The sequence below is a fragment of the Oryctolagus cuniculus genome, chromosome 12 (genome assembly GCF_051225735.1).
Source record: "Oryctolagus cuniculus isolate XC-2025 breed Fujian yellow rabbit chromosome 12, ASM5122573v1, whole genome shotgun sequence".
Classification (NCBI taxonomy): Eukaryota; Metazoa; Chordata; class Mammalia; order Lagomorpha; family Leporidae; genus Oryctolagus; species Oryctolagus cuniculus.
In genome coordinates this window covers 10420307-10446717 of record NC_142878.1, presented here as the reverse complement: position 1 = coordinate 10446717, position 26411 = coordinate 10420307, and the positions used below count along the sequence as shown (strand labels likewise).

Genomic DNA, 26411 nt, shown 5'->3' with positions numbered 1-26411 from the left:
CCTGGGGCTGTGCTGTGTGGAGGGCGACAGACGGGTCCTCGTGAGCGTCGCAGGGTCCCCAGGCCTTTCCCCGAGAAACCATGCCCTTCGCGGGAGAGCGGTTGGCTTTTCCTGGGTTGCGTTTCTGAAGCGCCGGAGTGTGGAGCGAGTTTGCGCACCTGCACCTGCCTCTCCCCAACATGGGCTTGTGAACGTCTCTTAATGGCTGTTTCTCTTGTGGGAACGTTGAGGGAGGTGTATGCTTTGTCAAGTGTACGTTTTCATGTTATTTAAAATCATAAATTCGCCAAGCCACAGTCAAAGGCCAGCATGTTGATCCGAGGGAGCCCTAAACTCGCTGTGTCTCAGCCTCCACGCCCGCACGGATGGCCGCCCCAGCCAGGAGGCCGCGGGTGAGGCCTGTGCAGCAGAGGCAGCCGTTGGGGGTTTTGTGCCGTGTTGTGCAGAATGCAGCTGGCAGTATCCCTGCCTTGTCCCCATTCTTAATTAAGCAGTTACCGCATTAACATAGTTCATTATGGCGAAGTTACGTAATGCTTTGTGTATTTTGGAGTGCTGTCCCCGACCCTGATCGAGAGAAGCTAGCCTTGCTGGAACTGCAGAGGGTAAGACCTTAGTGCAGTCGCGTTGTTATAACTCGGGCACCACTGGGTAGACATCAGCAGAGCCAGGATCTTGTTTTATCAAGAACTTTGACGCAGGATCCGTGCCCAGATGTAGTTAGAAAGTGTCGACCAGGGGCTGCGAGGGTTGGAGGCTGCCTTCCGTTACAGAGTCATCCCCAAGGGTTTGTGACGCTCTGCGTGGGCCGCCTGGCGTCATCTTGTCTGGGTGCTTGGTGCTCCCTGTAATGGCCTCGTGGCTGAGGCGACCAGCCCTGGTGGTTCTGTCTCCCTGCCTTGGGGGCTGTGTCAGGGACAGCAGCAGCCAGGCGCTAATGGGGCTGTGGCAGTCGGGGGTCCCGGCTGCTTTGTGGTCCTCCTGAGTGCCTTTGATGACAGAGTCTTCCCTGGGTCCTGCAACTCGCTCTCCAGGGGCTGTGCCCGGTGGCCGCCCGCTGTGGGGGTGTCTCCCTGCTGCGGTGGGCTGCCTGCTGTCAGTCTTGGCCCCGTGTCCACTTACGACGTTGACTGATGGCTTTGTCAGAGTGCCTTGTTCTGGGTGCAGTGTCTAACCCAGGCAGCGTCTTGTCTTTTCGCTGCCGTCGTGGGATTTCTGTTCCTCTGTGAATCCAGGCCTGGTGTCATTTACCGTTCTGCATTGTGGGGTTCTATTCTGTGCACACCACACTCCGAGTGTGGTCTTATTGGTCCTTCTTTCCTTAGGGCTTGTACTCAGTGTGCCTGGTTGAAAAGACGTTCTTCCTTCTCTGGCCCACAAAGATTTTGTCTGTGTGTTTTCTGCGTATTTAAGTTTTGCCTTGGGGCTGGCGCCATGGCATAGCGGGTAAAGCCACCGTCTGCGGTGTGGCATTCCATATGGGCACCAGTTCAACTCCCAGCTGCTCCACTTCTGATCCAGCTCTCTGCTGTGGCTTTGGAAAGCGGTAGAAGATGGCCCAAGATCTTGGGCCCCCGCACCCACATAGGAGACCCAGTTCCAGCCATTGTGGCCATTTGGGGAGTGAGCCAGCGGATGGAAAACCTCTCTCTCTCTCTTTGCCTCTCTGTAACTCTTGTCTTTCAAATAAATAAATAAATAAATAAATCTTAAAAAAAAAAAGAAAAATAATTGAAGCAGTAATTTGTTCTGTTTGGGCAAACATATGAAATACTACACTACCCTGTTAATAAAAGATGATGAAAATGTCACCTAAGTATTCTATTCATTTTATTTTAAACATTATTATTAATAAAATTTTAGAGAGAGAATGAACTCCCATTTGTGAGTTCACTTCTGAGATGTCCGCAGCAGCCAGGGCTGGGCCAGGAGCTAATCACTCCAAGTCGCCCTTTTGGGTAGCAGGGACCTAATCAATTGAGCCATCACCTGCTGCTTCCCAGTGTCTGCACTGGCAGGAAGCTGGAGTTGGGAGCTGGAACTGGGACTCGAACCCAGGCACCCCAGAGTGAAATGTGGGCATCTTAACTACTGGCCAAATGCCTGCCCCTGTTTATTTTAACTCTTACTGGTATATACTGTGTCTACAGAAAGGCACATGGACAGTAAATGTGGAGTTGATCGGGTTTTCACAAACTGGACAGTTGAACAGCCAGCACTACATATTACTAATGAAATCCGGAGATGCCAAAGGTGGATTTGACACCTTTAAAGAAGTTGTTGTCTCTAATAGCTAATGCCATCATACGGTTCAAAATTCACAAGTGCAGGGGCAGGTTGTGGTGTAATGGGTTAAGCCACCGCCTGTAGCACTGGTATCCCATATGATGCCAGTTTGAGATCTGGCTGCTCCACTTCAATCCACCTCCCTGCTAAGGTGCCTGGAAAAGCAGTGAAAGATGGTCCAAGTACTTGGGCCCCCACACCCACGTGGGAGACCTGGAAGAAGCTCCTGGCACCTGGCTTTGGTCTGGCCCAGCCCTGGCTGTTGCAGCCATCTGAGAAATAAACCAGTGGATAGAAGATCTGTCTGTCTCTCTCTCTCTGTTAACTTCTCCTTTCAAATAAATAAAATCTTTTTAAAAAACTGGAAAGTGCAAAGGGTCTACAAGGGTAAATCTGTAGTCAGTCACCATGTGTGTGTCCCTGCAGAGGGACCGTGTGGGGTGCAGCACCATGTACACGCAGTGAAGTTGTGTGCTTTCTCTTGTGCACGAATGGTAGCATACGATATGTGCTATCCACATCTCGCTGATTTTCACTTTTAAAGTTAGTTTTTTGGATATGGAATTTGTGGTTAATAGTCATTTTCTATTAGCACTTTGAACGGAGGCTTTTTGGCATCCTTGGTTTCACTTGTTTTTTATTTATTTGAAAGACAGAAAAGAGCTGCCATCCACTAGTGCACCCCCCATGGGAGCCTGGCACTGAGTTCAAGTCTCCCATGTGGGTGGCAGGGACCCAAGTGTTTGAGCCGTGGCAACCATGCGTTAACAGGAAGCTGGGGTCAGGAGCAGAGCCAGGACCACGGGCAGGTGGCTGGCGGTGGGGAGCCTTTCTTTGGCAGGCAGCAAACACCTGGAGGCACAGGTGTGGGAGTCGCCACCTGCAGGCCTGCCTCGGCCCTCAAGGCCACCTGGAGGGTCAGAGACCTGGAGTCCACTTTGTTAGGACAACAGTCAGCAGCAGGTGGGGTCACACCTCCACAGAGACCTCAGGGCAGGGCTCTTTGCCTTCCTGTGCGCTGCTCAGAAGTGGCCTGGTGGCCCTGAGTGACCCCGGCATCTCGACCCATACCCCAGGATTGCTCAGACCCTCGATGGCTGAAGTGCTGGGCGGAACACCCGTGCCCCGTGCCCACCCATAGTTTCTGACAGCCAGTCAGTTGTTAACTCACTGGGCTCCCTCGGGTGTGATTGCCGGACTCTCGCTGCTTTCAGATTCTCGCTGTGCTGCGGTGTGTCTTGGAGTCTGTCATTCTTGGAGTTTGTTGAGCTTCTCAGGGGTATAGCTTGCTTGCTTTCCTTAGTGTGGAGAAAGCCTCAGCTACTGTTGCTTTAGATACTGCTTCCACCCTTCTCTCTCTCCGCCGCCCCGCCTCCTTCCGGAATGCCATCCTGGTGTGCCCGCTCTGTTACCTCCTCCTCCTCCTTCCTTTCTGTTCCTGAGACTGGATCATCTCAGTTGACTTCCGCAGGGGCACCGATGTTCTATCTGCTTAAATCCTTTGTGAGGTTTTCTTTCAGAAGTCACACTTTTCAGCTGCATAGTTTCTTTTGGATTCTTTAAAATAAATAAGTAATAATTCCTGATTCTTTATTGGTTTCTTTTTCCCCCTGTGAGTGAGCCGTACATTCTTGTTTCTTTGCTGTCTCAAGTTTTAGTTGGGAGCCGGGAGTTGATGTGGCGCTACCTCTGGAAGTGAGATTCTGTCCCTTGCCCAGGGTTTGGTGGTGGAGCCGTCTGTGGGTGACTTCTCCGACTTCGTTCTTCCCCTGTGTGTGTGGTGTCCAAAGTTTCCACTGGCTTTGCTTCGTGCTCAGAGGCCTCCTTAGTTGCCTGGAAGCGAGATGCCTCCTGGTTTTGGCAGAGGAACCCTGTGCCTGCTGGCTCATGCCCTCCACACTTGCGGGGTGGAGGACGCTGCGCCTTCGCCGTCACTTCCTGCTTTAGCTGCGCCTCAAAGTCAGGTGGGGGCTTAGGGTCTTCCCAACCCTGAGCCTGCTGACCACCCCGCGCTCACCTGCGACCTTCCAGGGTCTCAGGAATGTCTTGGAGCTTTGCAGAGTCCCACATGCACAGCTCACCCTGCTTTCCTTCTGAAGCCTTCTCTCCCACATGCACAGCTCACCCCGCTTTCCTTCTGAAGCCTTCTCTCCCACATGCACAGCTCACCCCGCTTTCCTTCTGAAGCCTTCTCTAGCCTCTTTGCTCTGTTAGCCGTCCTCTGGAGCAGTGCAGTGTTCAGCAGTTGCCTGTGATGGGCTTTGGCAGACAGCTTTCTGTCCGCGCCCCCAGAGACGCAGCAGGAGACTGAGTCGGGTCAGTTGGGGCAGCCCTGCAGGTGAGGGCTTCCAGGGAGCTCTCAGAGTCAGTCTGGGAATGGACTTGGGAGGAGCTCCAGGCCCCTGTAACCCTTCTCACGGCTTCTGCGCCGTCCTCTCTCATTGTGATCCCGACTTGGGTTTTCACAGCCAGGGCAGATGAGGAAAACGGGGGATGGGATAGAGCAAGTTAAAAACGGCACAAGGCTCAGTGTTGATCATTCTGCCGTTTTTCTTGCCTGGGTGTGCTCCGGATCATTCAGACTGTTACCTACAATCCGGAGTCGGAGATGGTCGCCTCTGACAGTGTTTGCCACTGTTGTCCTTACTCTTCTGGAAGACAGGATGTGTGGAGGTCTTTAAAACTCTGCCACTTTCATTGACGTCACCTGAGTCCATCCTTTGTGGTTAGGTGATTACTCCTGAGTGTCCCCTTATAAGATTCTGTTTAAGAAGTCAGAGTGTTGTGCTTTAAAAATCAGACAGATGAGGCCGGTGCTGTGGCATAAATGGTAGAGCCACCGTCTGCAGTGCCGGCATCCCATAAGGGCACCAGTTCAAGTCCCAGCTGCTCCACTTCCAATCCAGCTCTCTGCTAATGCACCTGGGAAAGGAGTGGAAGATGGGCCAAGGGCTTGGGCCCCTGCACTCATGTGGGAGAGCCAGAAGAAGCTCCTGGCTTCAGCCTGGCCCAGCCCTGGCTGTTGTGGCCATTTGGGGAGTGAACAGTGGATGGAAGATCTCAGTCTCTCTCTAACTCTGCCTTTCAATAAATAAATAAATCTTTAAAAAAAAAAAAAACTTAGAAAGACTTCCAGCCAGGTGGTTACAACATGTCCATTTATCAAATATGTTTATTTAGCAGCACTTGGTCTAGTCGGGGCCGCAGCAGTGCAGGAAGCAAAGTCTGCCGTCTTCCGGTCTCATGGAGCTTGGTGGGCTGCAGAGACAGAAGGTGGAGGAAGTGTGGGGCGTGTTGACAGCTCGGGGATGAGTGTGCCTGGGTGGAGTAACAAGGTGTCAGCCGTGAGAGACGGGTCCCAGTGACACACACGTTGTGGGTGGGCCAGGGGTGGCCTGGCTGCTTGTGTGGCTCCAGTAGGCCTGGCCTTGAGTCAGTGTTCATTCAGCTTCACGCAGGTTACCTAAATCCTCGGGCCTGTTCTCTTAAAAGTGGGACACAGGTAGGAACTACCAGTGTTGCTGAATGGTTTCAGGAACCTGTGACCCTGTTATAGCGAGTGCCAGGCAGGGTGAGCCCCCAGGGGTTACAGCAGGGGTCAGAAGGGTGATCCTCGAGTATCTGAGAAACCTGGCTGCCGTTGGAACCCACACCCTGAGCACTCAATAAGGCCTGTGACTGCAGACTCCCCGCTGGGTGGGGGAGGGCCCTTCCCCAGCCCACCACCCGGTCCACGCAGGACAGAACTTGAGAGAAACCTGAGGTGTGGGGCATTCTAGAAGATACCTGGCCAGGGGCCCTCAAAAGTCCCAAGATCCTGGGAAGCGGGGAGAGTCCAGTGGAGGCCGAGGCGACATCGTGATGGCCGGGAGGTGGGGGGATGGTGGTGGGGAAGCTGGCCACGTGGGAGTGAAGCTGTCCCCATGTGTTCGTTTTCCTGTGACTCCAACGCTAGAGGAAGGGGAGGAGGGCACACCTGTCTGCTGCCTCCACAGCTCTTCTGGAAACCTAAGATGATTGCAGATTCAAAGCCGTTAGAACCCAGAGATGACCTCCTGGACACAGAAGTGATGTCACCAGGCCAGCCGCTGTGTCGTGCCGGCTGCTGGCTCGGGGGAAGCTGGGCAGCGCCGTGCAAGACTGGGCCCTCTGTGGCTGTCAGTGGACATTGTGCAGGATGTGATGTGCACTTGGTGACTTCGAGGAAACCGCAGACAGAAAGGCCTTTGTTTGGCAGCGCTGCGGACTTCTCGCCCTCATAAAGAGCTTAGCATTTGAGCAAGCTTATAATGCACCGTGTTATGACTACAGAAATTCGTAATGCTCCTGTTCCAGGGCCCTTTTCCCTGGCTGGAAGGACCTTTCAGCATTTGCTTAGCAATTTAATGGTAATAGCGCGCCCCCCGGCACCGGCAGTTAACCCCGCAGTGTCTGGCTGCCACAACCACATTCTGCTGTTTTCTCCGAGAAGGGGTAGAGAAATCGGCACTAATTATTTTCTTTGATGTCTGGCACTTAGTTCTGAAGCTTTTCCCTTTCTAAAAAATACCCCTGACTTGGGAAGGTACCGGAGGCATCCTCTGGTATATCAGTGTGTTCTCCCACACCAGGAGCGCGGAGTTCAGAGACACAGACTCACTCTTGGTTACAGCGATGTGGTTTATTCAAGGCGTTTAAGGAATGCCTGTTTGCTGTCGAGGTGTTTATAAATTGACCCTGTACTAATTTAGAATTCTGCGTGTTTTATTAGGGAGAGATGAGCGTGGACATTGAAATACCCCACATAAAACAAACCATCACTCTTTAAGAATGAAGCTGTGTGTCTGCTGGATGCAGGCCCTGCCCCGGGCTGGAGACTACAGCAGCTCTCCTGCTCCCCCCGTGTGTCTGCTTCTCCGTGGGGATGTCAGGAAATCAGGAGAAGAACGTTTCATGGCAGGTGTACTGTGTCCTCTGCAGACGCCAGCATGCTGTGGGGTAGCGTGACGGGGAGTGGAGGCGGCCAGTCCAGCTGAGAGCGCAAGGGCGAGCCTTGGTCCCATGTGGGAGGGACCATTTGGGGCCAGGCAGGCAGAGGTACTGGATGGGCAGGGTCAGTATCAGGAGGCTGGCGACCAAAGTGCAGGAGCGAGGCCGCCAGGGCTTGTGAGGTGTGTCCACGATGTGGGCTTTGGGTGAGGCTGAGGGAGCCAGGAAGGCTCTGGGGTCAGGACAGAGCTAGTGGGGAGCTGAGCGTTTGCAGTAAGGGCCCCCTCAGGCTGGTCATAGAGCGGAACCGCCCGGGGAGCAGAGTGAGTGCAGGGAGGGTGGCTGGGACCAGGTGACTGGGTGAGTTGCAGGCCGAGGACACAAGTTGCTGGAGCAGCTGGAGGGGTGGCATCGCCAGGGCAGAGGGAGACTAGGGATCGAGTGGGAGTTATCAGCACACGGGTGTGGTGAAGGCCAGAGACAGGTGATGTCACTCAGGGAGAGGAGGGATTGAGGGAAGGAAGGTCCTAGGGCTGAGCCCTGGAGGCTGGTGAGACGGGAGAGCCGCATGACTGACGGTCATCTAAGTGGAATGCGCAGTGTTTGAACCCTCGCGGCTCTGGGTTGAATGTGTCCCCGAGGCTCACGTGCTGGGAACAGCGTGACAGTGCTGCAAGATGGGTCCTTGTAAGAGGTGATTGTGTCCTCTCAGTTATGCCCTCGGAGCAGATGAGTAGTTGACATGAGAGCAGCCCCCTCTGCCCGCCCCTGCCCCCGTTTTCTGCCGTGGCTGCCGTGGCAGGAAGGTCCTCAGCCTCCGACCCTGGACTAACCGACTGCAGGGGCAGGAGGGACGAACTGTGGAAATGACCGATCTGTGGCATTGTGTCAGAGCAGCCAGAACAGGCCGGGGGCTCGTCACAGTGGCCGTGGGAGGTGGTGGCGTGGGGGTGTTAGCAGAGTGGATGTTACCTTGGAGGAGCGAGGGCTGGGGGACAGCACCGGAGCAGGCTGAGCCCAGGACGCCAGGCTCCGGGGCGGAAGCCGAGTGCGGCTGGTTGGAGCAGGATCTGGATCCTGGGATCTGGGCCCTGTGCTGGAGGTTGTACTTGCACAGTTCCATGTTCACTTATCGATCGACAGTGGCATGTGTTTGATTCTTCTAAAAAGCAAAGCGGCCTTCTCTTCAGAGCGGCACGCACCCCCAGACACCCCTCTCCAGCCTTAGCGGGAGCTGTCGCCTTCCCTTCAGAGCGGCACGCACCCCCAGACACCCCTCTCCAGCCTTAGCGGGAGCTGGCGGGCTGTTCCTGGCACTCGGCCTTTTCGTCAGCGTTGTCTGTAAGCCTCCTGCGAGACGGAAGGCTCGGCCTCCCCCAGGCACTCGGGGCCACTTTCTGACTGTGAGAGTGGATCACTGGCTTTTCCGAACGGACACCGGGAAGACAGGAGTCGCTGAATCCCAGGAGGCCGGGACAGCCGAACGTTGATTCAGCTTTCTAGTAAAAAAATTGCTTTTGAGCCATCTCAAAGGATCTGTTTGCTTTTGGTGTAGCGAGAAAACCCGTCTGAACTGTGTTCTCACGAGCCTGTTTGCTCTTCTCGGCTCAGTTTGTCCAGCAGGGCAGCGCTGCTTGTGACGACGGAGCTTCAGACTTGAGTGTAGGGGTGAGACCACAGGGCCTGGGAGTCGCTGCCGTGGCCACCCTCTCTTCTTAGGTATTAGTGCAGTAGACTCTAAGAGCAAATCTTTATTGTAAATATTGCTGGTATTCACTTGAAAAGAACCGGTGAAGTTCGGTTGTGGACAATTTTAGCCAAAGGGAGACTTCCTGTGGTTCTTGCGTTTCTGGGTTTGGTGGGGTAGTTGTACTGTGCTCATATGTTTAAGATAATGTTCAGGTGATAACAGTTGGAGCTCATGTACTTGGCCGGTGTTTGTTGGAGTCTTGCCAAGCCGTGGTTCAGCTGGGTTAAAGGTAGTGCATTGTAACCTAAGGACGGATGAGAGATGTTTTGGTCTCCGGTTCCCAGGCTTTCTCTTAGGAAGCCTTCGTGTTCTGAATCAGTTTCTCCAGAAATCTTCAGGCCTGGGTGTTAGGCCTAGCGGTTAAGATGCGCCTGTCTCACGTCAGAGAACCTGGCTTTCAGTTCCCAGCCGTCCCTCCAGTGCAGACCCTAGAGGACAGCAGTGATGGCTGAAGGACTTGGGTCCCTGACACTGATATGGGAGACCTGAATCGCACTCCTGGCTCCTGACTTCGGCCTGGCAAAGCGCCAGTCATTGCAGGCATGTGGGGTCCTGTATGTGTATGGGAGCACTCTCTTACTCTTTGCCTGTCTCTCAAATAAATTACCAGAAAGGAAAAAAAGTCTTCAGCCTAGTCCTAAAATCCCTCCAGAGTCTCTTTAAAGATGCTAGCTGGGGTCTTCTAGGAGAAGCCTCTGGGTTCTCTGGCCTTGACAGTGGTGTCTGTTAGCTGTGTGATTGGATTTGAGGTAGCAGGGGATGAAAAGATTCCATGTATAGTTAAATTTCTGTGGGATTCTGTGGCGACCCTAAGACAGAAAAATAGCCTGACATGTCCCTGTTAAGAAGTCTTAATTCTCTGCCATCATTTTGACTTCTAGGTGGCCGGTTGAATGATGGCCACCCAGAGATAGCAAATGCTAATCTGGACGTTGGTAGATGTTACCGGCTTATTAGCAAAGGGTCTTTCAGATGTATTGAAACTGAGGGTCTAGGGGGGAGGCTCCTCCTCCGGGCCATCCAAGTGGGCTCTGAAGGCTGTCACGAGTGCTCTTAGGAGAGCTGCAGAGGCAGAGGGTGTGGCTGCAAGCCCAGGACTCCACTGGCCTCAGGGAGCCGGAGCAGCCAGGGCTGGATCTGGGTCTCAGACTCGTCGTCTCCTGAGCTGTGAGAGGAGACATTGCTGTTTCCCGAGTCCCTGGCTGGCGATGGATGCGGTGTGCTCCCCAGAACACAGCCTCCGGGAGTGCCAGGCGGAGTCTCCAAGTCCCGCCCTGGAGCTGTGTGGCCCAAGCAACACTCCTGTCACTGGTGTGGGACACGAGAAACTTCCCACGCTCAGTTGTGCGAGTAGCTGGTGTGCGGTAAGCACTGCGTCACGGCCGTTCTCGCTGGTCTGTCTGAAGCAGGGATTCTGCAGCTGTGGTCCCTGGGCCAGCGGCCTCTGCACCACCTGCCTCTGGGGTCCCACCATCCCTGTCAGGAGTCAGCGCCACCGTGCACTCAGACAGTCACCTGAGGCCTGGCCCTGCCCCAGTGGGTCTGGTTCAGCAGGCCTGGGAGGAGCCCGAGTGCTGGTGCCACGGGCCCGGGACCACACTCTGAGACCACTGGTCCAAGGCTTGCTGACCCGCGGGAGAAGCTGTGGATTTGCAGAATCGCGCAGGTAAGGTCTGCTTTGTTCCGATGATCTGCGCGTTGACCTGCCGTCTGCTCCTGCTGCCCCTCGCCTGTGGCAGTTTCTTAGGCTTTCCGTGAGGGTGACCTTGGCAGTTTCGAGGCGTGCTGGTCAGGTGTTCTGTGAAATGCCCCTCTACTGGGACGTGTCTGATGCTTCCTTGTGCCTACCCTGGAATTACTGGGTGTGGGGAGGAAGACCACAGAGATAAAACGCCATTTTCGGGTAGGAGCTGGGACGGGATTCATTGCTGTGGGCGTTGGCCTTGAGCCCCTGGTACCCTGCTGTTGGAGGTTGCTCCCTGTTCTGCATAGGCTGCCCTGGGGAAGGGAGTCTCTGGTGCAGCCCGCGCAGAGGGCGCTGTCTGCAGCCCTCGGGCCTGGGACAGCTGTTCAGTTCAGAGTTGCTCTCCGGGAGACTCGTCCGTTACCCCCGTCTGTCCGTTCAGTGGTTTGCTCAGTGTGGAGCTGCACATACTTACTTGGCTGTACAGTGCCGTATTTTGTTGCGAAAGTTCCCCCAGCTCTGGTTGTTGGGAACTCTGTCAGCTGCACCTGCCTTCTTTTCTCCACACGTCCTGTTTTCTGGCGCCAGAAGATGCTGTGGGCTCACCCTGTGTGTTCCCTGCCCCCGGCTGGAATCTTCACAGAACACAGGCTCCGTGTGAGACCAGGCTCCGGTGCTGCGTGTGCTCGTCGCTGTTGGGGTGCTGTTTGCTTCCAGGCCTCCTCAGGGGCAGGGCAGGGGAGTGCGTCTGTCCTGAGCCGGGCGTCTGCACGTACCTGTAAATATTTACGTGGCCCGGCCTGCATGGAGGTAAACACGACTCGACGCTGCTGCAGCGCTATCGTCACCACGTGGACAGTCCGGCTGCTCCACCCTCCGGACACGCCGGCTTCACCGCCTGCCTGCATTGACTTAATTCTTCGGTCCAGTGTGATTTGCGGCTTCGGGGTTGTTCACGTGCGTTGCCATGGGAAACGCAGTGCTGTGCCCACGTGGACTAGCTTGCCTTTCGTCTCGTAGTCTCTGCTCGGGTCCTGCAGCCTCCTCTCCCAGCCCCTGCACTGGGGCGTTTCACTGCGACTCAGATGGTTTTGTCCCTGTCTGTTCCGTCCTGGGATCCCAGGCTTCCCCAGTGTTTTTTTTTTTTTTTAAATAACTTGCGTATATGTTAGGGCTGACTCTGTACTGTGAAGTCCTCTGTCATGTAGCCACCATTCCGATTGCACACAGAATAATTTTGCAGCCTGAGAAATCTCTGTGGTTCCCTCCTACAGTGCTCACCGCCACACACACACACACACACACGCACACACGCACACCACCCCCTGAGCCCTTGGCACCATTAAGGTTTTATTGCCTCTTAGGTTTGCCTTTTCTGGAGTGTCATGTAATTGGAATCACACGGCTTTTTCCAGACTGGCTCCTTTCACTTGGGAATGTGCATTTACTTATCCACGCCCCGTTTATTTCTCTCCTGTCACTGAGTGATGGTGCGCGGTGCAGCTGGCCGTATTTGCTCGGCTACTGAAGAGCACCGTGGCTGCTTCAGTGTGGGGCGACTGTGACCGGAGCTGCTGTAAACACCCGCATGTGTGTATTTGTGTGGACATAAGCTTGTAAATCAGTTGGGTAAACATCTAGGAGTGCGGTCGCTGGACCGTCTGTGAGACCATCTGGCTCTGCAGGAAGCGGCCAGGCGGTCGGTCGTCCAGCGCGGGTGCACCCTTGCGCGCTCCCAGCAGCAGTGGCCGAGAGTTCCAGGGGCTCCACAGCCTCCCAGCAGCAGCCGGCGTTGTCAGTGCCCTGGGTCCTGGTTACCTACTGGCATCTCATTTCTGTCTTCGGAAGAGACTCCTGATGCAGGCGTGTTTATTTGGTACAATGTTTCTAACTTTGTAATTTGGACAAGTGGTTCTTCCATTTTGGTGTTTTAAAAGTATTAAGCTTGGTCATGTTTATGCGGTATCCTGAGGGTATGGAGAATAGTTGTACTGATCTTTGAGGTTGGGTTTGATTTTTCCGCCTCTCTTTCTGTTCTTTTTATGACTGTTCATGTGCCTTGGCACCTGGAGCATTGACACGTAGTGCTTGACCTTAACTGTCACGCAGAAGTCTGTGAGACACGCCTGAGCAGCTTGGAGATGATCATGTTCAATGTTTCGTGCAGAGGACTTCAGCCGAGAAAGAGCGTGGAGAGGTGTGCATGACCTGCTCATCCACGGGCCCACCCCACAGGTGACAGTGCCTGCTGTGTGCGGCTGGGGCTGTGGCAGGGGCCCCAGGAGGGTGCACAGGCTCAGCCTCGCCATTGCGGACCTTATCAGATGACGGACGTGTGTATTGTGCATTTTTGTTAAGATTTACTTACTGGAAAGGCAGAGGTAGAGTTCTTTTCCGTCTGCTGGTTCACTCCCCAAATGGCTGCCACAGCTGGGGCTAGGCCAAGCTGAAGGCGGGGTCCTGGATCTCTGTCCAGGTCTCCCATGTGGGTTCAGGGGCCCAAGCACATTAGCAGGGAGCTGGATCAGGAGTGGAACAGCCAGGACTTGAACTGGCGCCCATATGGGATGCTGGTGTCACAGGCAGTAGCTTAACCTGCTGTGCCACAGCCCTATATTTATGTATTTCTGTGATTCATTCAACACTCACCACAGTAGATTTTCAGTGAATACGTGTGCCAGGCGCTGAGGTCAGCACCGGAGAGCTGGGAGGTGAACCCCAGACGGGGCCCCTGCCCTTGTGGGGTGTATGCCTGTGCACGATGGGCTATTTCCTTATTCTCCATGGAGACAGCACCCAGAGCCATGAGCATGGGCCTTCTGGGCCGGCAGCTCAGGGTGACCCCATGCAGAGCTCCTGGACTGGTGTGGAAGCCGGGGTCGGGGTTACACAGGCTCCAGGGAGGGCCTGAGGGGCCGGGGTGCGTGGAGGGGTGTGGCCAGAATCAGTGGCTGAGTGGGCTGTGGTCACATAGCAGAGCCTGTGAACATCCTGGCCCCTCGCTTTCTTGTGGACATTCCCACTCCCTCCCCTTCTCAGTTTAATAGAATGCTGTGGTGTAATTAGGTGTATTTAGGTGTATTCTTGCAGAGAATGGATACTTGGGAGAATATGTTTTTATCATCATAAAATAGAAACAGTGCAGACAAATGTAAAATAAAAAATACTCCCCTTCTTTTAGCCAGAGAGGATCCAAAATGAGTAAGATGAGGATCTCCTTCTTCCATGGGACTTGTTGCCAACAGGAGAGCAGTGTAACATAGAACATCTCAGAAGAGCACTTTGACGTCATACATCCCAGGAGAGCGTGTGACATCATACATCCCAGGAGAGCAGTGTAACATAGAACATCTCAGGAGAGCAGTGTGACGTCATACACACCAGGAGAGCAGTGTGACGTCATACACACCAGGAGAGCATGTGACATCATACATCCCAGGAGAGCAGTGTCACGTTATACATCCCAGGAGAGCACTGTGACGTCATACATCCCGGGAGAGCAGTGTGACATCATACATCTCAGGAGAGCAGTGTGACGTCATACATACCAGGAGAGCAGTGTGACGTCATACATCCCAGGAGAGCAGTGTAACATAGAACATCTCAGGAGAGCAGTGTGACGTCATACATACCAGGAGAGCAGTGTGACGTCATACATCCCAGGAGAGCAGTGTAACATAGAACATCTCAGGAGAGCAGTGTGACGTCATACATACCAGGAGAGCAGTGTGACGTCATACATACCAGGAGAGCAGTGTGACGTCATACATCTCGGACGAGCTCTGTGATGTCATACATCTCAGGAGAGCACTGTGACGTCATACATCTCAGGAGAGCACTGTGACGTCATACATACCAGGAGAGCAGTGTGATGTCATTCATAGCAGGAGAGCACTGTGATGTCATACATAGCAGGAGAGCACTGTGACATCATACATCTCGGGAGAGCACTGTGACGTCATACATCTCGGGAGAGCAGTGTCACGTCATACATCCCAGGAGAGCAGTGTCACGTCATACATCCCAGGAGAGCAGTGTGACATCATACACACCAGGAGAGCGGTGTGACGTCATACATCTCGGGAGAGCACTGTGACATCATACACACCAGGAGAGTGGTGTGACTTCATACATCTCAGGAGAGCAGTGTGACGTCATACATCTCGGGAGAGCAGTGTGACGTCATACATCTCAGGAGAGCAGTGTGACATCATACATCCCCGTGAGCAGTGTGACGTCATACGTACCAGGAGAGCACTGTGACATCATACATCTCGGGAGAGCACGTGTGCCGTAGTACATCTCAGGGGAGCCTCAGCAGGCCAGGAGGAGAGTGTCACAGGAAACCCAGCCAGGTGGCAGGCGGAGGTTCACGTGCGTGGTCACCGTTACCTAGAGCCGTGTGAAAGGGACTGTCCCAGACTTACAGGTGTGTGAGAAGGGACCCAGGCACCTATGTGGGATGTGACAAATAGCAGGGTCACACGCAAGGGATGAGAAGACAGGCCCAAGCTTGCATGGCAGTGACTTACAAACGTGTCATAAGCATGTTCTAATTCTGTTTACTGTTGACAATTATTTTGATTACAAAAACTTACGTTGAACGAACGTACTTTCGTCTGATTTTGAAGCTGCAGAAGACTCCGCCCTGGCAGCTCCGCTGAACTCTGCGCGTCACCCTCCGTCTTCCTGCGGTCTCTCGAGCGCCAGGTCGCTGTCCTGGCACCGTGCGTCGCCCTCCGTCTTCCTGCGGTCTCCCGAGCGCCAGGTCACTGTCCTGGCACCGTGCGTCGCCCTCCGTCTTCCTGCGGTCTCTCGAGTGCCAGGTCGCTGTCCTGGCACCGTGGGTCTGTGTGGGTCGTGTGCTCTGGGGAACTCTGTAAGCGCTGAGCTCTGTCTCCTAATTGTCTTCACCTGGCATTTTCAAGTCTCTCTACATCGTTCACGTGGTAAAGTTTAGGGGCTTGTATTCAAGTTACAGCACGCTCCCAGTTCAGAACACACGATAGTTTTGTTTCGAGATGGCAGAGGGAGACACCTGTGTGGTGAGGCTGGTGCGACCTTGCTCTGCCCAATGCTCTCTGGAACAAGGGGCGCATGGCGCCTGTACGCGTGGAGTAGGTGCCCTGTGTGCTGTGGGGGTGGGTACGATGTGCCATGTTTTTAAACACCACTCACAACAGCAGATGGACACGCTGCCCTGCTGTCTGTCCCCAGAGCAGATGTGGCCTGTGGAACAGGGACTCCTTGTCCTGAGACCAGATGCCATTTTATTTTAGGGTTCTTTTTAACATTTTTATTACCCCATTTTATTTATTTGAAAAGCAGCGAGAAAGTGAGAGAGGAAACCTTTCATCCACTGGTTCACTCCCGAAACGTGCACAACAGCCAGAGCTGGGCCAGGCTGAAGCCGAGAGCCTGGAACTCCATCCGGGTCTCCTGTGTGGGCAGCAGGAACCAAGTACTCAAGCCATCAGCGCCGCCCAGGGTGTGCATTAGCAGGAAGCTGGGATCGGATGCAGAGCTGGGATTCGAATCGAGGCCCTGCAGGATGAGACACGGCGACCCAAGTGGCAGCCTAACCTTTGTGCCAAACGCCTGCCCTAGAATTGTCTGCTTGGAGTATTCAGATAGTCTGTTGACTTTTTAAAAAGATTTTTGACAGGCAGAGTCACAAGGAGAGAGAGAGATCTTCTATAGGTGAGCTCACTCCCCCGGTGGCTACAGCAGCCAGGCTGGGCCAGGCCTGGGCCAGGAAGCAGGAGCTCCGTCCAGGCCTCTGTGTGAGGGACAGGGAACCAGGAGTTTTTTCTTGTCACCCTCCTGGACTGTCGTCCTCTGCCTTTCCAAGAGCTTCAGCAGGAACCTGGTCCGGCAGCAGGGGAGCCGGGACTCGGAGTGGCACTCCCGGGTGGGACGTGGGGTCCCAGCTGCACCAGAGCGCCCGCCCGTGGAGCTGTCTTCAGCACTGATAGGCCCACATTCCCCGCCCCCCACCCCGCTGATGAACATCGTCTGTGGTCTCTGAAATTGCCCGTGCGCGGAGCAGCTTCTGATTTGACTGTGATCCCACTCGGGGACTTGGAAGTCCGGCAGACTTAGTGTCTGCTGTCTTGTCCCCCTTGGTCACCTCATGTAAACACGTCTCCTGTCGCACAGCAGCCGACTGCATGTTTGCTATTTTTGTTTAGCAGTTTTCTTCCTGGGGCACACTGAGCTGAGGTAACGTTTTCCAGTCCACTGCGCGTCAGTGATGAAAGTTTTGCTCAGCTCTTGCTCCTTAAAATAGAAAAAGCTTCATGGCTTACAGGTATATGTGTGTGTGTTATTTTTCTGTAAACCTGTGTGAAAGATGAAGTTCTCTTGAAATGGACAGCATTTTGGGGGCCGTCATTGTGGTGGAGTGGGATAAGCCACTGCCTGCAGCACCAGCATCCCATATGGGCACCAGTTCAAGTCCTGTCTGCTCCACTTCCAATCCAGGTCCCTGCTAATGCACCTGGGAAAGCAACGCAGGATGGTCCAAGTGTGTGGGCCCCTGCACCCACCTGGGAGACCTCGGAGAAGCTCCTGGCTTCTGGCTCAGCCTGGCTCAGCCCTGGCTGTTGTAGCAGTTTGGGGAGTGAACCAAAGAATGGAAGAATCCCTCCCTCCCTCCCTCCCTCTCTCTCTCTAACTCTGCCTTTTAAATAAATAAAATAAATCTTTTTTAAAAATGGCGGCATTTTAAATCTCAGTGTTAGATCTCTGTTCTTCTCAGTCTGCAGCAGGTCTTTGGACTTGTTCTTTGGTGAGCATAATACTGTTGCAGATTCCGGACCAGTGGATGGTCACCAGTTTGGACCTCCTGTTCCTCATGGTTGGATTCAGAGTGCGCATTTGGGCCAGAAGTGTCACAGAAGTGATGCCGGGTTCCATTCTGACAGCCACGGTTTGCATCTGTTCGGTTTCTGCCCTCTGCAATAAATGAGCGTCGCTGTGGGGAGGTGCGTAGAGACCGTGAGTGTTCTGTCCCCCCTCTCGCTCGCACGCACCTGCTGCACGCACCTGCTGCACCCGTCCTTGTCTCTTGTCTCAGTCAGTTCATGCCCTGATGGTCGCCAGACCTGGGTGCTCCTTCTGTTTGGTGAGGTGAATGTGGCTCCCGTTTCTGTCCACGCGTGTGTGCGTGCACAAGCGTGCACGTGCGTGGACGTCGGGGTTTCCATCTCAGACGTCGCTGCTCTGTGTCTAGTCATCCCTTGCTGGCTGGCCTCTGCCTTTGTGCTCTGTCCACGCCTTTCCTTGGGCACTTTCTTCCTCTCCGGCGTGGGTGCTTCTTCCTCCACCTCGCCCCAGCCCTGCAGACCGCCATCTCTGGTTCCTTTCAGTGGAATTATGTAGAAGCCAGGATCTAGTCCCCCGGTGTGCTCATGGCCCCTGGGGTGTCGCTGTGCCCCGGCCTGTTCAGTGACCTGAGCAGGGGAAATGTGAGTGTGTATCTGAAGTCAGGCTAAACCCCCAAATCCACGTCAACACCAAAGAGTTCTGTTATCGCCTTCTGTGTTTGGAGCTCTCTCCCTCTCTTTTCAAAGATTTTTATTCATTTGAAAGACAGAGTTACAGAGAGAGGTAGAGACAGAGAGGTCTTCCATCTGCTGGTTTACTCCCCACATGGCTGCAACGGCTGGAGCTGCGCCCATCCGAAGCTAGGAGCCAGGAGCTTCCTCCACGTCTCCCACGTGGGTGCAAGGGCCCAAGGAGTTGGGCCATCCTCCACTGCTATCCCAGACTACAGCAGAGAGCTGGATTGGAAGAGGAGCAGCTGGGACGAGAACCGGCGCCATATGGGATGCCGGCGCTTCAGGCCAGGGCGTTAACCCACTGCGCCACAGCCCGGCCCCGTGGAGCTCTCTTGAGGGTTGAGAAAGCAGCGTCCACTGCCTGCAGAGGAGGAGTTGCGTCAGTTTCCTCTCCTGGTGAGCAATCTCCTGCTCTGTGGTGCCCGCCACCCCCACCCCACCCCGCGCTTGTCTGATGGACTCCGGCCCTGAGGCCTCCATTGGGCCCCACTGTGCTACCCCCTCGCTCTTTGCAGGCTCTGACACGCACACTGGAGGATGGTGCCTGTCCTCACCCCGTTACAGGACCCTGCCTGGCTCGACCCCATGGTGCCATTTTTCTTCAAGAAAGTGGTTGGGGCGGGAGGTTAGGAAGCCGAAATACATCTCGTAGGGGGCTTTGAATTCCAGTTGCTCGGCCCAGGTGATGTCCAGCTGCACCACAGGGCAGCACAGCCTTCGTTTCAAAAGTGCTTAAAAAACCTGTCGGTGAATCCGACAGTATTTCCACTTGGTAGTCTTGTCTTTGAAGATCTGTTTCCTGTGTGCCAGTCATCTAGGTCGTTTTGAGGTTAATACAGTAGCGTACACAAGTTTGTTATGTGGACACGTACAGAGAGCACGTAAGTATGAAGCGTGTCCTGCTAGCGTGGACGTGGAATGCTGTGTAAGGCACTGGGGGTGGAGGGACATTGCTGTTGACACCGCCGTGGGTGGCTGAGCCCGGGGCACGCAGCGGCTCCACTTCCACAGCGAAGGTTTGCCTTCCTCTCCTCTCAGCCAAAAATGAGTTACAGGAGAAAAGCCTTTTAGTCCCATTTTAGGTGGTGAGTAGTTATTTTCCTTCTTGTCCAAAAATGCTGTTAATGTAAAAAGCATCCGTCAGGAGAGAACTGAGAAACCCGCGCTGTCTCAGGGAGCTTGGGAGGCCTCACCTGCGGCAGGTGTCGCTGCTTCATGTGCTGCGGCGTCTGGCCCTGTTTCTCTTTAGTGTGACGCTGGAGCCAGGCTCCCCTGGGGTGGCAGGGAGCAGCTTGGCTGCGGTGGACCGTGGAGAAGCGGGGCGTGAGCTGCGGTTGCTTTTACCTGAGGTTTGGGAGAGGGAGTGAAGCGTGTTTCCCTGTGTGCATGACGAGAGAGCATTGCGTACGTCTGTGAGATCTTTTTATTTTTTTTAAGATTTATTTGTTTGAAAGGCAGAGTTACAGAGAGGAAGAGAAAGAAAGAGAGGAGACAGAGGTCTTCCATCCACTGGTATACTTCCCAAATGGCCACAACAGCCATAGCTGGGCCGATCTGGAGCCAGGAGCTTCTTCCAAGTCTCCCACGCAGGTGCCGGGGTCCAGCGACTTGGACTTCTTGCGCTGCTTTCTCAGGAGCATTCGCAGGGAGCTGGCTTGGAAGTGGAGCAGCCGGGACTCAAACGGGCACCCATATGGAATGGCAGCTCTGCAGCCGGCAGCTTTACCCGTGACTCCACAGTGCCAGCCTCTGTGAGTTTTTAGGATTCATAATGAGAAAAGAAACGTAATACGCACCAGAGAACTGCTTCCAGCTGTACCCCAAGCCAAGGGGGCCCTTGTCCACTGCCTGCAGCCCTGGGGTCTGCATATGTTGGGGAGAAAGTGAGGATGCCGCCCGCAGTTCTCACGAGTTACAGAGTCTGTTTCATCCGCCCCGTTTGCTCGCAGCCAGTGTGCGCCGTGGGCCAGCACCGCCGTCTGCGCCAGCTGCCTAGCCTGCACTGTCCGTTTCCCTCCCGAGGGGCTGTCAGGTCCATCCCCGGGTGCTCCTCTCAGTCCTTTCCACGGGGAGCACGCGGCAGCAGTGACCACACACTGACACGCGCCGGCTTCACGCCCCCTGGGTGCCGCACCCACCGGGCAACAGGAGCCGCGCCTGCCTGCTGGGAGCACCCGCCCCGCCCCGCCATCAGGAGTGGATCGCAGGAGTCTTTAAAAACAAACTCCTGGATTTGGCCCGCAGCTGACCTGAGACTTCATTTTATACATGCTCTAATGTCACCCCGTGGCTCGGGAGCCATCGCAGCCTGTGTGGCCTCGGCCCTGTCTGCTGCACCGTCCCTCCTGCCTGGGAGGAGGGACTGCCCTGGGAGGGCAGGAAGGGAGAGCACACACGGGTTTGGGTTTGAAATTCAGCCTCCGCCTTCGTCACGCAGCTGCTCTGAAGCGTGGACGAGAAGCAGCACGCCCTTGCAGAGGCGTCCAGCATGGAGCGCGTTCCTGGCCAGAAGTGCTCGAGAGAGAACGGGGCCGGGGCAGGGCAGGGGGGGCCGGGCGAGTCCCGAAGCCGTGTCTAGGACCAAGGTGCTTGCCGGCGAGCAGGACAGGCCTGCGCGGGCTGTGTGCCGACACGTCGGAGTGCAGACTCGGGCTTCGTGAACGGCAGGCTCACGGCCGTGTTGGCGCCGCGGTTCCCGGCACGTCCGCGTCTGCTGGCGCCGTGTGTTTCCCTCGTGGTCAGGGCTGGGGCAGTCTGGATCGATAAGCAGCTTGTTTAGTGAAGGGAAGTGGAAGAGGCCGCTGTTCCTGAAGAGCCGTGAGGGTGCTGGTGTGAGAGGTGTGTCTTGGTTTTCCCTGAATCATCCGTGTGGATGGTGGTAATTTGGTAACTAAGGGGCACTGTAAATTGTTGGCTATAATAAATGGGTGTCACGCCCACAGCACAGGCAGCAAAAAGGGTGAACTGAGACAGAAATAGTAGCAGGTTTTTGTCTAGGAAGCCTCAGAGCATGTAATGAGGCATTGCCATATTGATTACTTTTTTTTTTTTTTTTTTTTGACAGAGTGGACAGTGAGAGAGAGAGACAGAAAGGTGTTCCTTTTGCCGTTGGTTCACCCTCCAATGGCCGCCGCGGCCGGCGCACCACACTGATCTGAAGGCAGGAGCCAGGTGCTTCTCCTGGTCTCCCATGCAGGTGCAGGGCCCAAGCACTTGGGCCATCCTCCACTGCACTCCTGGGCCACAGCAGAGAGCTGGCCTGGAAGAGGGGCAACCGGGACAGAATCTGGTGCCCCGACCGGGACTGGAACCCAGTGTGCTGGCGCCGCTAGGCGGAGATTAGCCTGTTGAGCTGCGGCACTGGCATATTGATTACTTTTTAAAAAAAGGAAAAAAAATCCAAAAGACAAAATATTGAAACTTTAGTCTTAATGAAACAGATTGCAGATCAAAAGCTTCTTGCTTTACATTTCTCAGAATCTCCGAGGAAAGGACATTAAAAAAGTTTCTTTCCATAATTACATGATTTATTTGTTGGTGAATGGAGTACACAGTTTTGCAGAAATTAATTACCGTGATGCTTGCCAAGTGGCAGTGTTCATCCCTCCTCCAGATGGTCATTTTTAACTGCTCTTTTTCAAATGAATTTTTTAAAATCTTGAAATCATTTTATTTTCTTGAATTTTTAAATGCATTTCTTATTGTAGTTTCACCTCTTCTTACTGTCAAATCAAGCTCCTGATTTTTGAGAATTTTAAACTTTATTTGAAAGGCAGAGTTACAGAGAGGCAGAGAGAGAGCGATCTTCCATCTGCTGGTTCACTCCCCACGTGGCTGCAACGGCCAGAGCTGCTTCTGAGTCTCCCTTGTGGGTGCGGGGGCCCAAGGACTTGGAGCATCTTCTACTGCTTTCCCAGGAGCATTAGCAGGGACTGGATCGAAGTAGAGTGGCCAGGACTTAAACCGGAGCCCATGTGGGATGCCAGCACCGTGGTGGCTTTACCCGGGAAGCCGCAACGCCGGCTCCTTGAAATCATTTTAAACATAACAGAAAGCAACTGCCCTGAGCCCCGAGCCCTGATTAACACGCGGCGTCAGCCTTGTCCTGTTCTCTGCACGCGCACTCTAGTGTTTCCTGAACCGTCATGTTCGTTTTTGCCCACAACACTCAGCGGGCGCTCTCTCAGAACCAAAGCGTTCGGTTTCCTGAACACCGCACAGCGGTCAAGGTGGGGAATGACTGACGCTGACCTCACGGCGTAGCAGCTGTCCCAGTGACGTCTCCCTGGCAGAGAGCTGATGCCTCGGGTGTGCAGGGTGCAGTGTGTAGTCGACACACTTGGTGTGCTCTTGCCTTGGCCTTGTCTTTGCCGTTAGAAAGTGCAGGCAGTTGCGTGGCCCGGTGCCGCGCAGCCTGGTGCTGTGCCCTTCGCTGGCACAGCGTTTAGCGGCTCCCTGCTGGCCGTGTTACCTGACCACTGCTGGGTTTCTCTGCTCCGTGGCGGCTTTCCTAGTCTGTGATGGATACAGTCTCTTAAAGGGAGATGTTTTGAGACTGTGAGATAACCTGTTCCTCCTCTGGCCTTCATCCACTCATTTTAGCACCCACTGGTGATTGTTACTTGAATTAACCATTCGTTTCTCGGACGTAGCCTGAGTGCGGGTGGGAAGTGTTTGTACTGAAGGTAGGTGGTGTCTGTCTCGTCCGTCACCTGGGGGTTTGGCTGTGGGTGGGAGGCTGCCCTGCGGCCGCCCGCCCTGCCCAGGCAGGTGCAGCCCCTGGGACCCTGCACGTCCTCCTTTACAGCTTGGATTTAGGTGTAAACGACTGTTGACAGAACGGATCTGTGCACTCCTTCTGTTTACTTGAAAGCAGCTGCTGCTCTACCCGCTGTCAGATTCCCGTTTTTATATGCTGACCAGCACTAGAGATGTTTTCTTCCGTGAACAAGTAGCTTTTAATAGTGCGAAGTGGACGTTCGAAGGATGGACGCTAGCCCCAAGACCGCGTATGTCCCGATGACAGCTGATTCGTGGTGTGTTTACAAAAAGTTACCTGGAGGGCTGCGTGCTACCGTGGGGTAAGCCGTGGCCTCTGACGCCAGCATCCTGTGTGGGCACTAGTTCGTGTCCCAGCTGCTCCACTTCCGATCCTCCTCCCTGCTAATGGCCTGGGAAAAGCAGCGGAAGACGGCCCAAGTGTTTGGTCCCTGGCCAGCCACATGGGAGACCTGGATGAAGCTCCTGGCTTCTGGCTTTAGCCTGGTTTAGCCCTGGCTGTTTTAGCCATCTGGGGATTGAATCCTTGGATGGAATTCATCTCTTTTTCTCTGTCTCTCCATCTCTGTGTAACTCTTCTAAATAAATAATTTTTTTAAAAAAGCTCTCTAAAATGCAAAAGCAATTTATCTCACCAATATCTTTTTTTCCCTTGCATATAGTTTCTGTTAAATAGGGCTTTTACATTGTTTGTCCTGGTTTTGTAACCTTTATCTCTGACAGCACAAAGTATGATTAATGAATATACCTTTTCAAAAGGATTTATTATTTATTTATTTGAAAGGCAGAGTTACAGAGGAGGAGGACGGAGGGAGGGAAAGAGAGAGTTCCCATTCACTGGTTCACTGTCCAAATGGCCACAATGCCAGGGGCTGGGCCAGGCTAAAGCGCCTGGAACTCGATTCACGTCTCCCAGGTGGGGGCAGGGGCCCAAGCACTTGCACCATCTTCCTCTGCTTTCCCAAGTATATTAGCAGGGAGTTGGATCAGAAGTGGAACAGCTGGGACTTGAACCAGTGCCCATGTGGGATGCTGCCATTGGCACCTGGCAGCTTAACCCTCTGTGCCACAACGCCAGCCCCTGAATCAACCCTTTTAAAGTGTTTTGTTTTGTTTTTTTAAAGATGCCTCCCTTGTAGTCCCTTATGCCGTCTACACCCCAATGCTGCCAGCAGACCCGAGGACCCTCAGCCCTGCATGTCCGCCTTTGCTGCAGCCTCCGCCACACCAGGCAGTCTGCCTATGCTGAAAGCCGGAGGGTGTCCAGAGGCCGGAGGGTAGTGGTGAGCCTAGGCCACGGTCTGTCCCTGGCTGGCCTGCTGCCCCCTGAAGGTTGCCTCTGAGAATAACTTGCCTAGGGAACACCTGCCTGCCATCTCACTGCTGGCGCTGCTGACCTCAGGTCATCCTCCTGCAGCCTCCTAAGACCTAGCTCCTCCCACTTCCTGCCCCGCCCCCGCCTGGAGCCCTGCTGGAGGAGGAGCCCACTTCCCTGCTGAGCAAGTGGGTTAGGACAGGAAGGAGCCAGGCTGGGCCTGCACACCAGCCCACGCTCAGGCATCAGTCTGTGCCTCCTCTCTCTCCTCCCTCGCCCCCACCTCGCTGCTCGGGAGCCGTGCGGCTCCTGCTGCCCAGTGCCATCACGTCCTGGTCGTGGACAGCTGGGGTGTGGGAGCAGTGGGCGGCTCTCTCCAACCACCAGCCCTGTAACTTTCTTCATAGAGGGGATTTTTGCCAGGGGTGTGCTCCAGGGTGGCCCAGGGCTGGGTGAGGCAGGAAGGTCTGAGTCTCAGGTGGGCGGGAGTGCCCCAGGGAGGCCAAAGTGGCGTGTGTGTGGTGTGGGCGGACCTGCTGCCCACCCGCCACCCCTGCCCCGAGTTGCTGCAGTTGACCTGGTGGGGGAAGCAGGGGACCCAGGAGCTCCACGGAGCAGTCTGGGGGATTGAGCTGGTCCCAGCGAGGGGCCCGAGTTCCACATTGACCGACACGCCCCAGGCTGAGAGGCAGCCAGGACGGGCAGGCGAGGTGTGAGGAGAAGCCAGAGCCAGGGGCCCAGCTGGTGGGTGTGTTGGGAAGATTCAGGAGCTGCATCCTGGCCTGGGTCCCCCAACCTGATGGGGAGAGCAGCCAAGACCCTCCGTTAGTGCCATTTTTTTATCGCACACGGGATCAGTCTTGGACGACTGTCAGCCCAGCAGACTTGCGTCACACAGCCTGTGAGAGGCCAGCAGGCTTGAGCCTGTCGCCCTCCGTGTGACGGCGTCGCACTCGCGGCGTTTCTGTGTGAAGACGTCGCACTCGCGCCGTTTCTGTGTGAAGACGTCGCACTCGCGCCGTTTCTGTGTGAAGACTTCTGTTACTTTGTTCCTTGAGGCTCAGGAAAGGGAAGCTCCGTAAAGTAACCCCGCACGTCAGCTGGCTCGTGCGTGACTGCCCGTGGCCACCCCGTTCTGCTCCCTCGGCCTGGACGGCCGTCCTGGCACAGGATGGTGAGAGGTGTTTGGGGGGGGGGGACTGTGAGCGCAGCGTTCTGACTGCACGCGCAGGTGCTTAGTTTGTGTCTGAGAACTAGGGGAGAGGAGTCAGGCTCCCAACCGGACGCCAAGACGCCAGCTGGCCTGATTTGGCCATCAGAGGTTGTATGCGTGTGTCAGATTGTCACACTGTGTGTACCCCAACACGCACGGCTACCACATGTCAGTTAGAAGCGAAAGCGGCCTTCCCGAGACTGCGGGAAACCTGTGCACTTGTGCTTGGCGTCGGCAAGCGTGTGCGGCGTGGAAGGAGCTGTGTGCGGGAAGCCGTTCTCACCTGCGCCTCACCCAGAGCAGGGCTTCCGCGGGCTCTGTGACTCAGGACGTCCAGGCGCCGAGCAGCTGGCATCCCGGTCAGAAGCAGCGATGCAATGCACACACTTGGCTCTGCGTGGTCTCTGTGGGTTCTATTTTGGGGAGCGCCATGTCTGCTTTTAGTTTCTCGGAACTGCCTTTTACGCACAAAACCAAAGTGAAATGAAATGGGTACAGGCCACGAAGAGTGAGGCCACGCCGAGCTTGGTGCTGTGTTCCGAGTTTCCGTTTAACTTAGCATCTTGTTTGTTATGGGAGGAGAGGCATCGATGCATTGAACGTACAAAAGGTGATAGTCCTGAGGCTGTGATTACCCCAGACATATCTTTAAAAAACTTACTTCCTTTTATTTATCTGTAAGGGCAGAGGGAGAAGCAGAGCTCTCCAGTCTGCTGGTTTGCACCCACAACAGCCACGGCTGGGCTGGCCAGCGACAGGCACTCAGTGTCCCGAGTGCTGGCAGGGACCCAATTACTTGTCGTGGTCGTTGTCTCCTGGGGTGCGCATAGCAGGAGCTGGGAAAGGAGTTAGAA

At 54.8% G+C, this 26411-nt stretch overlaps 1 protein-coding gene across 1 annotated transcript in view; it reads left to right on the top strand.

The window, feature by feature from the left end:
* CHSY1 (chondroitin sulfate synthase 1) overlaps positions 1 to 26411 on the top strand; it is a 61427-nt gene that overhangs the window by 16245 nt on the left and 18771 nt on the right. The gene's annotated exons all lie outside the window — the stretch shown is intronic.